Genomic DNA, 12,989 nt, shown 5'->3' with positions numbered 1-12,989 from the left:
CCCTTCAGGACATTAAAAAATGTTGCTCCATTGTCTTGCACCTTCATCTTGCCATGCTACACTTGCATTGTTTCTAAAAAGAAGTCTGTCATACTGTTCTCTGTTCTTCTGCACGTAATGTCATTTTGCCTCTGTCTGCTTTTATGATTCTCTCTTTATTACTGTTTTTAAGCAATTTGATTACTATGAACCTTGACGTAGTTTCTTCCAAGTTTCTATGCTTGAGGTTTGGTGAATGACATGGTTTGGTTCTGTGTCCCCACCCAGAATTTCATCTTGAATTGTAACTCCATAATCCCCACGTGTCAAGGGTGGGACCAGGTGGAGCAATCGGATCATGGAGTGGTTTCCCCTATCCTGTTCTCATGATATTGAGTAAGTCTCACTAGATCTGATGGTTTTATAAGCATACAGCATTTCCCATGCTTGTACTCACTCCATCCTGCTGCCCTGTGAAGAAATGCCTGCTTCTCCTTTGCCTTCTGCCATGATTGTAAGATTTCCTGAGGCCTCCTCAGTAATGTGGAACTGCGAATCAATTAAACCTCTTTCCTTTATAAATTACCCAGTCTCAGGCAGTTTATAGCAGCTTGAGAATGGACTAAAACAGTGAGCATTGTGGATTTGTTGGTTTATCATTTTATCAAATTTGTAAAATTTCATCCATTACTACTTTACATATTATTCTCTCTTCCCTCATTTCTCTTTTCTTCTGTGGGAACTTTAGTTACACATGTATTAGGCCCCTTGTCCCAGAGCTTGCTGATATTCTGTTTAGTCCTTTTTTAAATATTTTTTTCTCTGTGTGTTTCATTTTGGATAGTTTCTATGAAAATGTCTTCAAATTCACTAATTGTTTCTTCTGGAATGTGCAATCTGACATTCGTCCCATCCTGTGTGTTTTTCATATTAGACATTTTAGTTTTCATCTCTAAAATGATGATTAGTGAGAAATATTGGCAAGGATATTGACTGGTAAATTATTGGCTATTAATGAGAAGAAAATTATTTTTTAAAGAAGTACTTTAAAAATATTGAGACCAGGTCTCACTATTTTGCCCACACTGGTCTCAAACTCTTAAGCTCAAGAGATCCTCATTGGCCTCCCAAAGTGCTAGGATTACAGGCATGAGCCACTAAGCCTGGGCCAAAAAAAAAAATGACTTTTAAAATATATTTAAACATTAGAAAACTTTTTTCACTATTCTCATCCTTAGGGCTATGTTATTAGCTAGGAAGAAGAAAGCTTTTTGAATAGCAAATCAGTGTAAGTTAATAACACCAATTCTTCCCCTATAACTGGAATGATTTCTGAGACTACCAGTTTTTAAAAACCATATTAAATCAAAGCTATAAATACAACTTTTATGTGATTTCTTTCAGATTACATGTACTATATTAAATAATATAGTTAGTACCGATTTTATTAAATTATATCATGAAATATTTCACTGACAGTCAACTCTCATAAAGTGTTAAATATTATCTACATCCTCTTAAAAAATGGTTGCTAGTGGCTGGATGCATTGGCTCACGCCTGTAATCCCAGCACTTTGGGAGGCAGAGGCGAGTGAATTACTTGAAGTCAGGAGCTCGAGACAAACCTGGCCAACATGGTGAAACCTCATCTCTACTAAAGATACAAAAAATTAGCTGGGCATGGTGTCACATGCCTGTAGTCTCAGCTACTCAGGAGGCTGAGGCATGAGAATCGATTGAACCCAGGAGGCAGAGGTTGCAGTGAGCCAAGATCTCGCTACTGCACTCCAGCCTGGGTGACACAGCAAGACTCTGTCTCAAAAAAGAAAAGTTTTTTTTTAGTCTGCTATAAATTTTTATTTCATTAAACAGAAAATGTATGTATGATATATAATGAAATTAATAGAGTTACTTCTGATTTGATTTAATTTAACTTAATTCTGATTTTAATTTTAATTAGTAGAGTTACTTCTGATTTTAAAAAGCTTTACTAAATTATTCTCAAAAGTAGACTATCAGAGATCATATATGCACACAAATGTAAATTTAAATTAACTATTTAAATCACTTTTTTATTTTGAGATGGAGTTTTGCTCTGTCACCTAGGCTGGAGTGCAGTAGTGCCCTTGGCTCACTGCAACTTCCACCTCCCGGGTTCAAGCGATTCTCCTGCCTCAGTCCCCCAAGTAGCTGTGATTACAGGTGCTTGCCACCATGCCCGACTAATTTTGTATTTTTAGTAGAGATGGAGTTTCACCATGTTAGTCAGGCTGGTCTCCTGATCTCAGGTGATCCACCCGTCTCAGCCTCCCAAAATGCTGGGATTATAGGCATCACCTAACGTACCTAGCCACCTTTTTCAATAATACTTTTCTGAACTGCCTACAGCTTTTAGGACATCCCTCCTTCCTTTTATGCAGTGGTAAACTGAATACAGGCAAATGTAAATTCACTTTGACTTTCAGCTCTGCTATTATCAAGTCCATATTATAGAAATGTATAAACAGAATAGAATTTCCCAGGATTTTCCCAGCAGCACTTTCTGCTGAATATGTTGATAGATGAGGAAAGTCTAGTTTTCATTTGAACAAAATATCAATAATTTTTTGTTTTGTGCTTTCTGTAGTTTCACTAAAAATCTTCATAGAAATAAGACAATTATTTGAAACTCCATTTTTCAAATTAAAGTAGCTAAGAGCAGGAGAATATTTTGTTGCTGTTGTAATTCGACTCATTTCTTGATGTATTTTAGAAAGCATTATCATAGGTACAGTCTGATGATACGAGCTCTACACTGTGAAGAGTTGAACAGTGTCACCCCCAACATTAAAATTCATGTCCATGTGCAACCTGTGAATGTGACCTGATTTGGAAATAAGGGTCTTTGTAGATGTAATCAACTTAAGAGGAAGTCGTACTGGATTAGGGTGGGCCATAAATCCAATATAACTGCTGTCTTTAAGAGGGAAATTTACACATACACACACACACACAGCCCCCGAAGATATATGATTCCAAGTGAGGCTGGAAGGGGAAATTGGAGTGCTGTAGTTTCAGGCTAAGGCATACCAAGGACTGCCAGGACCACCCGAAGCTAGGATGGAGGTGTGCAACAGATTCCTCCCTAGAACCTCGGAGAGAACACAGCTCTGCCCACACCTTGATTGCAGACTTTGTCTCCAGAACTGTGAGAGGAGAAATTTGTTGTGTCAACCGCCTGTTTTGTGGTACTTGATTATGACAGCCCTAGCAACCTATTACAGGGGCCAACATGTCAGTTCTCAAATTTGTCTCTTTTGTTTGCACACAGGACATTTTAGCTTCAACTTGAGAAGCAGGAAATGTAACCACTCACTTCCATAGTGCCATCAAGAGAATGATAAAATACTCTGTGTTTATTCATGTGATGTGCCCATACCAATTCAGTGGTCACTGTTTTTAACTTAGCAGAGGTGTCTTTGGGAGACAAAAAAAAAAAAACCAAACCCTTCTGATTTAGAAGTTCTTCCTTGTCTAATCCCAGAATTGTGAAGCCCAGCATCCATGTGTGTTTTCGCAATCACCTCTTCTGCATTGCCCTGGCTAAAGCTATTTTCTGCATATTGTGCAGTGTGCGCCATTTGGGCAACTTATCTCCCTAATCCAGTTGTCTGTGTCCTTCCTTCTGTCCTTAAAAGAACACAGTCATTTAGCCTTCCTTTTTAGTGAGATCTGGGTTATGCTGGTGATATTGCAGTTGTTCTCTTTTTCACGATCTGAACTTTTAGAAAATATTACCACAATCTTCACAATGTTAAAAATTAAACTAGCACTCTCTGGAATAAGGAGTCTGGCTCCACTCTTTGGCATTTGACTAACAACAGCATTGAGCCCCACCTCTCTGTCTCCCGCTCTGCTCCACATCTGGGCAAGCTGATAAGAAAGGCTGGATGCAGCCGGGCGCGGTGGCTCACGCGTGTAATCCCAGCACTTTGGGAGGCTGAGGCGGGTGGATCACAAGGTCAGGAGTTCGAGATCAGCCTGACCAACATGGTGAATCCCTGTCTTTACTAAATATACAAAAATTAGCCTGGTGTGTTGGCACATGCCTGTAATCCCAGCTACTCAGGAGGCTAAGGCAGGAGACTCACTGGACCCCAGGAGGCGGAGGTTGCAGTGAGGTGAGATCACACCACTGCACTCCAGCCTGGGCGACAGAGCAAGACTCCATCTCAAAAAAAAAAAAAAAGCCTAGGTGCTCTCTCCTTTGGTGCTGTGGAGAGAGTCAAACTACATAAGCTTCTCCCAACAGCAGGGAGCCCTCACCCTGCCCCCCACCCTCTAACCACAATAAAACTGAGAGCCAGTCTGTTCCCTGCTCTCTCAGGCCATACTGGACCTACAGAGAGGCCTGCTCTGCTTTCCTCAGAGACCTCAATTATGCAAGTAACCAAACTTTCCATTATCTCTTGAGGTGTGCTTGGCATTATCAGTCCTAACATCTGAACTGAATTTGGGGTGGGGCTTATCCTAGTTCTCCAGAGTAGTCACAATAATCTTCAGACATTTGGTGGGGTGAAGTGGCTCACGCCTGTAATCCCAGTTCTTTGGGAGGCCCAGTGGGAGGATCACTTGAGCCCAGGAGTTCAAGATCAGTCTGAGAAACACAGTGAGACCCTGTCTCTACAAAAAATAAAAAATTAGCTGAGTGTGTTGGCACGATTCTGTGGTCCTAGCTACTCAGGAGGCCAAGGTGGGAGGATCACTTGAGCCTGGGAAGTTAAGGGTGCAGTGAGCCATGATTGTGGGCAACAGTAAGATCCTGTCTCAAAAAAAGCAAGCAATTAATCTATAGGTGAAGTCAGACAGACTATTAACACCCACAATTGCAACTCAAGTTGCAAACTTAATTCGTATGACTTGAAGTGATGCCACAGTGGGTGATCCATTGTGTTAACCACAAACCACGGTTGCTGTTGGATACAATGCGTTCTAAATTTCTCTTCAAAGAATCAGTATATCGGTCTGTTCAGTTCTTTGTCCTCCATTTTAAAGTTTAACTTCCTAGTAGTTTCAGTAAACAACCTTGTCCACCAGTTCTAATCAGTAGTTCACATCTGTTTTCCCAGTTCCCTGTTCTATCCTGACTCATCCCAGTCACCTGCTCCAGTCACCTGTTCTGGTCACCTGCCCTGGTCACCAGCTCTGACCTAGGTCACCCTTGGCTACCTGGCTACCTGCTCTAACCTGCTTGTAACCATCCTTCCCGCCAAACTACCCACCCCACCACTCCGGCTTGTACCCCTGCTCTCTTTAAAATAGCCAATCGGTGATGGGTGCAATGGCTCACGCCTGTAATCCCAGCCCTTTGGGAGTCCAAAGTGGGTGGATCATGAGGTCAGGAGCTCAAGACCAGCCTGGCCAAGACGGTGAAACCCGGTCTTTGTTAAAAATACAAAAATTAGCTGGGCGTGGTGGCGGGCGCCTATAATCCCAGCTACCCAGGAGGCTGAGGCAGAGAATTGCTTAAACCCAGGAGGTGAAGGTTGCAGTGAGCAGAGATTGCACCATGGTACTACAGCCTGGGTGACAGAGCGAGACTCTGTCTCAAAAAATATAGATAAATAAAATAAAATAGCCATCGGAATTGGCCTAGACTGTGCTGTCTAACCCTAGCCAATAGGGGAAAGACAGCAGTAGGGGCTACCTCCATCAGGAATAAGTACCCCTTCCCCTCCCTTGTCCAGGTGTGCACTCACCATTGCTCCATCCATGAGTTGCACCCTTCTATAGAAGTAAACTGCCTTACTTAGAGGATTTATCTTTTAGTGCTATTTCTTTTGCATTATTGAAATTTTACATATAACAGTTGCCAACCTCAGTGGTCAGGAAAAATCAGTGATAGTGACTACCAAAGGCAGAGAGTCTGTGCTGTGTCCACTTAACACTATAATAGCACAGCTTTCAGGGTCTAGTTTTTAGGGTCACTGTATAGGTTTTCTGCTTTCTCTCCCAACTTCTGCCCCATCACTGACAAGCAGAACTTTTCACATCCTTGGGAGGGATTTGCCAGGACACAGAACTTTCAGGGCTAAAACTGGGACAGTTTCAGTGAGAGACCTCGAGCAGGAACTGCTCAGCTGAATCCTATCGAAATTCCTGACCTACAAAAACATGAGTGATGACAGTAAATTGCTGTTTTGAGCAACTAAGTTTTGGGATGATTGGTTATGCAACATAGATAATTAAAACAGCAACTTGGCTGGGCACGGTGACTCATGCCTGTAATCCCAGCATTTTGGTGGCCAAGGCAGGTAGACCAGGAAATCAGGAGTTCAAGACCAGCTTGGCCAACATGGTGAAACCCCATCTCTACTAAAGATAAAAAATTAGCTGGGCATGGTGGTGGTCACCTGTAATCCCAGCTACTCGGGAGGCCGAGGCAGGAGAATTGCTTGAACCCAGGAGGTAGAGGTTGCAGTGAGCTGAGATTGTGCCACTGCACTCCAGCCTGGGTGACAGAACAATACTCTGTCTTAAAAAAAAAAAAAAAGAAAGAAAAACAGCAACTCAGACTGGCTCCAGTAGAGTCTGTATCTTTTCTCTTAAGCTCTGTTCTCCCTATAGTCTTTCCCGTGTCCTTACATGACAACTCCACTCTTCCAGGTGCTCAGGCAAAAGTCATTCTTGCCTGCATTTTCTCCCACATCCAATCATTCACCAATCATATTGGCTTACCTTCAAAATAGATCGAGATTCTGACCTCTTCTCATCTCCTTCACTGCCGTCACCCTACTTCAAGCCACCATCAATCTTTGCTTAGATTGTTTCAAGTCTCCCAACTACTTTTCCTGCTTCCTCCTCATCCCCTTCAACCTCTTCTTATCACAATATCCAGAGTGGTCCTGTTCGCATATACATTAGATCCTGTCCCTCCACCGCTCAAACCCTCTCAAGGCTATCTGCCTCTGCTGTAGTAAAAGCCAAACTCCTTGCTTTGACATCTAAGGCCCTCCATGATCTATTCCCCATGACTTCTCGGTCTTTATTGCCCTCTACTCTCCCCTTGGTCAATCTTCTCCAGCCACATTAGCTTCTTTGCTGTTGCTTGAATACAGTAAGCACACTCCTGTCTCTCTTTTTTTTTTTTTAATTTTTTTTTATTGTATTGTATTTTAGGTTTTGGAGCACACTCCTGTCTTAGGGCCATTGTACTTGCTGTCCCCTTTGCCTGGAATGCTGTTCCAGCAGATAGCTGCTTGTCTTGATCCCTCACTTCCTTAAGTTACCTTCTCAGAGCAGCCTCCTTTGACCTACTCTTCTTCTTCTTCCTTGCCTTATTCTCCTCTTAGTCCTTTCCATTACCCAGCATGCTCTACAGATTACATATCTGTCTTGTTTTTTTGTCTCCCCACTGAAATGAAAGCTCTGTGAAGGCAAGGATTTCTATCCTTTTTATCCCCATTCTATCCCTAGAGCCTAGAGAACTGTGCCCAAAACATAGAAAACTCTTAATAAACATTCCCTGTTCGATGGATAGTCATCATAGTAATTGACACTGCATATTGATTTTCAAATTTAGAATCAGCATTTAGGAAAATAACAGAAGATAAGTATGATTACAGAGCAGAATGTAGATGCTTTCAACCTTAAGGATATGACAGTATGATGACAGAGGTTTGGAGGTGATCAGGGAAGGAGTGGTGTAAAGAAGGGAAAAGACACCCATGTCTTCATCCTGCAGAGTATCAGAAACGAGAGACTAGCTCTGATAGTTGGAAAATGAAGTAAAGTTACAGGCGCAGGATTGAAAGTTGTAACTTATGCTTGCAAGCATAATAGAACTAACAACAAGTTAACATGGGAGAGAGATGGAAGTGATGATACAGATCATAACTTTGAGTTTATCAATAATGTTGGCAGTGTCTGTCTTTGATTTCCCTAGAACACAGAGCCTGAGGCAAAGCTTCAGTGCTTGCACTTTTTGGGGAGGTACAGTCCCAGCTCTGCGAGATCCAGAGGAAAGGGAAGAGAGGCAGGGAAGGAATGGCAGCAAGTACAAGGTGATGAATGACTGCCCTGGCCATTGCTTCCTGAAGAGCGATGAATAAAGAGAACTGGTTTCTCAGCAGGTGACTGACTTCTCAGGCACAAAGGACCTCTCTGGACAGACTTGATGGAAATACTGTGCCTGGGATAGTCCCTCCAAGGCAGGAGGGAGAGAAAATGCATCTGCAAGCTCACTTTGTCTTCTATCTTCTGCTGGTTAAAATTTGCTGGCTGGGGCGTTAACTCCCTCACACATCCAAGTTGTGTCACCTGGCCCCTTTATTGGCCACTGGGAGAGCCAGATCTGGGCATGCAGCCTGATGGCTTCTGTGGTGGAACCACATGCTCACACTCAGTCCCCACTGGGCTGGCCTGGGCAGGGCAGGCCAAGTGGCTGGGAGACAGCTGAGCCTAAGAAATCTAAGCAAGCACCTGTGATGGATCCACTGCAGTGTCCAAATGTGAAAAAGCAAGAAGGAGAGATAGAAGCATCTTTTTTTCTGGAGAGGAGGAAACCACCAGGAGAATAAAAACAGAAAAAAGGTAAGTTGGTTGTCTCTGGAGGTGGGTAAGAGGGTGGAGAGCAGAATGTTATGTTTTAATATTATTTGCATTCCTGTACAATTTTTTAAATGCATGTGTTATATTGAAGAAATTACTTTTGTAAAACTCACAAAGTTGGTTTTATCACTCCCCTTTCCTAAATTCTTCAATGGTGTCCCATTGCTTTTAGGTTAGTTGAAACAGATTGAGCAACACTATTTCCAGTGGGAATATTAGCTCTTAGACACTGCAAGTTAATATTGTTGGTATCTATATAGGCTAAGTTTGTTCTATTAAAAATTTACTATTCAGACTGGGTACAGTGGATCTTGCCTGTAATCCTAGCACTTTGGGAGGCCAAGGTGGGTGGATCACTTGAGCCCAGGAGTTCCAGACCAGCCCGGTCAATGTGGCAAGATTCTATTACTACAAAATTTTTTTTTGAAATTAGCTAGGTGTGGCAGGTGCCTGCGGTCCCAGGTACTTGGGAGGCTGAGGTGTGAGGATCACTTGAGCTTAGGAGGTGGAAGTTGCACTGAGCTGTGATTGCACTATTGCACTGCAGCCTGGGCAACAGAGCAAGACTATGTCTCAAATAAATAAATAAATAAATAAATCACTATTCAAATCCTCAGTGATTTGATTCAGTGACTCCTTTTCTGCTTGTTGGACTCCTGAGTCTTTCTTCCACTTCAGGCTTTTGCATCAGGAGCTCCATTTATGCCCACGACTCCCCTCCTCAACCCAGCCTCTAACACACCTAGTCCAGTATTTACTAAGCTTAGTCCAGTATTTACTAAGCTTCAGGTTTACACCTAACACCTTCATGTTTGCCCTTTCTGTGTAATGCTTACTCTATTATTTTTCTTATGATCTTTCTTTACATTGACAGCTTTTAAAACTTAAGTACATTTATTTTACAAGGAAATTTTATATGCTAATGTAAATGGAAAACCAATTTCACCAGTCACAAATTATGCAAAACTGTAAAATACAGAATAATGACAAGAATAATATATCTGTGTACACTAGTGGTTTCTGTAACAGACTTTGCAACACCCTAGTTTAATTACCTTTTACTCATTCTTGAGTTATTTATTAGCTTCAACATTGTTTTGTTTTAGGGAAGTCTTTTCTAACTGCCTGGACTAGACCAAGCTCCTGTGCTGCACATTCCTGGACCATGGCTGCATAACATTTGTGAGCTATACAGCACTTGTAGTTACATATTTGTGTGATAATTTTAGAGTATTTGCCTTGCCAGCTGGACTTAAGCTTCATGAGAACAGGATCTGTATTAATTTTGCTTCCCTCACATCTGAGCTGACCATGGCGTGAGTCTATTGTTAATGCTTAAAAAATGCCTATGGAATAAATAAATGAATACCTGTGTGAAATTATCACCTGAGAGCAACCAACTTCCTTTGTTTTGCTTCCATGCCCACCAACCCATCTTCTAACTACAATGGAGTTTCCTCAAATTCTTGTTTTTAGAGACAGGCTTTTTCAGTCCGTCACCCAGGCTGGAGTACAGTGGCTCAGTCATAGTTCACTGTAACTTCCAATTCCTGGGCTCCAGTGATCCTCTCACCTCAGCCTCCCAAGTAACCAGAACTACAGGAACACATCACCATGCATCGCAAATTTTTTGAAAAATTTTTGTAGACCAGGAGTTCCAGGCCAGCCTGGTCAACATGGCAAGATCCTATCTCTGCACTATATTGCCCAGGCTGGTCTCAAACTCCTGGGCTTAAGCAATCCTCCTGCCTCAGCCTCCTGCATAGTTGGGACTACACATTTGCATTACTGTACCCAACTCTCAAACTATTTTTTAAAGAAAGTAGGGTAAATATAAGTAATGTATGAATAAATAAATGGATAGATGTCAGGAAGAGGATGACCTGGAGTGGCAAATCATAGTTACCAAAATGACTACAACAATCTCTCACATTCCACATGTTCTGCAGAGGGACTTTGTCACTCCCACATCAAGAGACAATATCTGGCTGGGCATGGTAGCTCATGCCTGGAATCCCGGCACTTTGAGAGGTTGAAGCAGGTGGATCACTTGAGGTCAGGAGTTCAGGACCAGCCTGGCCAACATGGTGGAACCCTGTCTCTACCAAAAATACAAAAATTAGCTGGTCATGGTGGCATGTGCCTGTAATCCCAGCTACTTGAGAGGCCAAGGCACAACAATCACTTGAACCTGGGAAGTGGGGGTTGCAGTGAGCTGAGATTACACCACTGCACTCCAGCCTGGGTGAATGAGTGGGACTCTGTCTCAAAAATAAATAAATTCAAAAAGAAAAAAAGAGACAGAATCTAATTCCCTCCTTTTGAATATAGATTAGTCTAAGTGACTCACTTGAGCAAACAAATGTGACTTCCAAAGCTAATTCGGAAAAGGTCACTCAGCTTTCACCTTTCTCTTAGAACATTCATGGCCTGGCTGTGCCTCTCAGGACACTCCCTCACAGAGCCCAGCCACCATGCTGTGAAGAGCCCAAGCCACATGGAAAAGCCACGTGGCAGGTTTTCTGCTTGCCAGCCCCAGCTGAGCCCCGTCTTCAAGCCACCCCAGCTCAGGCAACAGACATGTGAGTGGGGCAGCTGCCAGGTGATCCCTGCCCCTAGTCACTCCAGTTTTCCCAACTGATGCCCTAGATATTGTGGAGCAAAAATAAACCATTCTTTTTCTACTCTATCTGAATTCCTGGCCCACAGAATCTGTGAGCATAACTATTGTCTATGCCACCAAGTTTGGGGGTGGTTTGTTGTGGAGTAATAGATAACCAGAACAGAATTTGGTACCTGGAAGTGGGATTCTTCCATAACAAAAACCCAAAACATTCACAAAAGCTATCAGCTTTTGACTAGGCAGCAGAAAGAAGCTTATGGATATAAAGGATGATCAACCAAATGAGAACAACCAAAGACTATTTCGTTAGAGCTTGCTGTAGCAAGGGAGCCAGCTGCCGTTACTTGCATTTTGGAAGATGCTTAAAGGCAGGGAGAGGAGTGGGAAAGCTTTTAGTGGGAAAAAGGGAAGGCTTCGGGTATGCCCTATTGGAGGCTGCTGGTGTTGGGGAGCTTTAGGCAGGGTAACTAGAAGTGGGGCATCCTCTCTGATTGGTTAGGCTGCATATTTGGCTTTCACTGATTGGTCCTAAGCTGGAAGTGGAGACAAAAATTCGGGAAGCTTTGATCAAGTCTTGGTCATTTGGGGCCAGTTGTTACAGAATCTATTGTTTGGTTTCCTGGATTGTTGCTAGAGATAGCAGTCTGATTTCTAGTAGGCTTGCTTTTTGGGCTTATTTAAATAATGGGTGGTTTTCTAGGGCTGGTTGCTGCAGATTGTGTATCAGAATTCTATTTTTATATATTGTCTGTTTATATATTCAGTCTTTCAGGCTCAAATGGCCTTAAGAAGTTTGCTGGTGAAAGCTGGACTAACCTTGAGAAGACTATCAGTGAAGGTGGAAAGATGGGGAGGAAATTATGACTGAAGGGTGGAAGAAAAGTGACCTTGCTAAGTGTAGCAAAAGGTTTAGCAACATTGTCACCTACAGTAATACTGAAAATAGAAAATATGCCTAATGAACCAGTGGGTTTGGCCAAGGAGATTTCCTGGCAGACAATTTAAAGTGTCAGTTGGTTTCTACTTATGATGAAAAATGGCTGGAAAAAGAAGAACTGTTTGATTTTTCAGCACACTTTAGAGGAAGTATGGAGGGCTCAAATCAGTCTTTCCAGTTAGCAAAGCATTCTCAAAGAAAGGTCCTCTGTGCAGTGGCTCAATTTGGGGCACAATCTGAGACTAAATTCAGTCTCAATAGCAGCTCACATCCCTCCCACATACAAAATGTTCTCTCCCTTTCCTCAAAGTTCCTAGAGCCTCATCCTATTACTGCATCAGCTGAAAGTCTAAGATTTTGCCATTCAATCAGGTACCAGCGCTGATGAGGTTTCTCAGGTGCAGCTCCTTTAGTATGGTTTCTCAAAATCTGAAGACCTGTGGGCTAAGGAGACAAGTGGTGTGTTAAGGTCCTTGAAAGGCCTACTTCTGTCTGAAAGTGTTCATGAGGTACCATCTGAAATCTTTCTGAGGTCTTATAAAAGTATTTAGAGTCACTTCGTTGGTTATATCTTTTATATGTGGGAGGGATGTGAGCTGCTATTGCAGGAATGTGGACTGTGAAAGACTGTACTTTTCCAAAGATGATGGTGTCGATGAAAAGAGTCAAATTCTGTAAAATAGAGGTTTATTCTGAGCCAAATATGAGTGACCAAGGTCTGAGACACAGACTCAAGAGGTCCTGAGAACATGTGCCCAGTGTGGTTGGGTTACAGCTTGATTTCTTTTTTTTTATTTTTGAGATGGAGTCTTGCTCTGTTGCCAGGCTGGAGTGCAGTGGTGCAATCTCAGCTTACTGCAA

The 12,989-nt window shown here is 42.5% G+C and overlaps 1 long non-coding RNA gene across 1 annotated transcript in view; it reads left to right on the top strand.

Annotated features, from left to right (window-relative positions):
- Positions 1-9,946, top strand: part of LOC105728241 (uncharacterized) — a 28,158-nt gene extending 18,212 nt beyond the window's left edge. Inside the window, exons 2-3 of the long non-coding RNA XR_001109980.2 lie at positions 7,904-8,550; positions 9,675-9,946. This is a non-coding gene — a long non-coding RNA (uncharacterized LOC105728241). The remainder of the gene's footprint in view (positions 1-7,903; positions 8,551-9,674) is intronic.
- The last annotated feature ends 3,043 nt before the right edge of the window (positions 9,947-12,989 follow it).

This window comes from Aotus nancymaae, unplaced genomic scaffold (genome assembly GCF_030222135.1).
Source record: "Aotus nancymaae isolate 86718 unplaced genomic scaffold, 86718_ANA_hifiasm-v0.15.2.pri h1tg000008l, whole genome shotgun sequence".
In the NCBI taxonomy this organism is placed as follows: Eukaryota; Metazoa; Chordata; class Mammalia; order Primates; family Aotidae; genus Aotus; species Aotus nancymaae.
The sequence above is the reverse complement of the archived record's forward strand: the minus strand, read 5'-3'. Positions and strand labels throughout refer to the sequence as shown.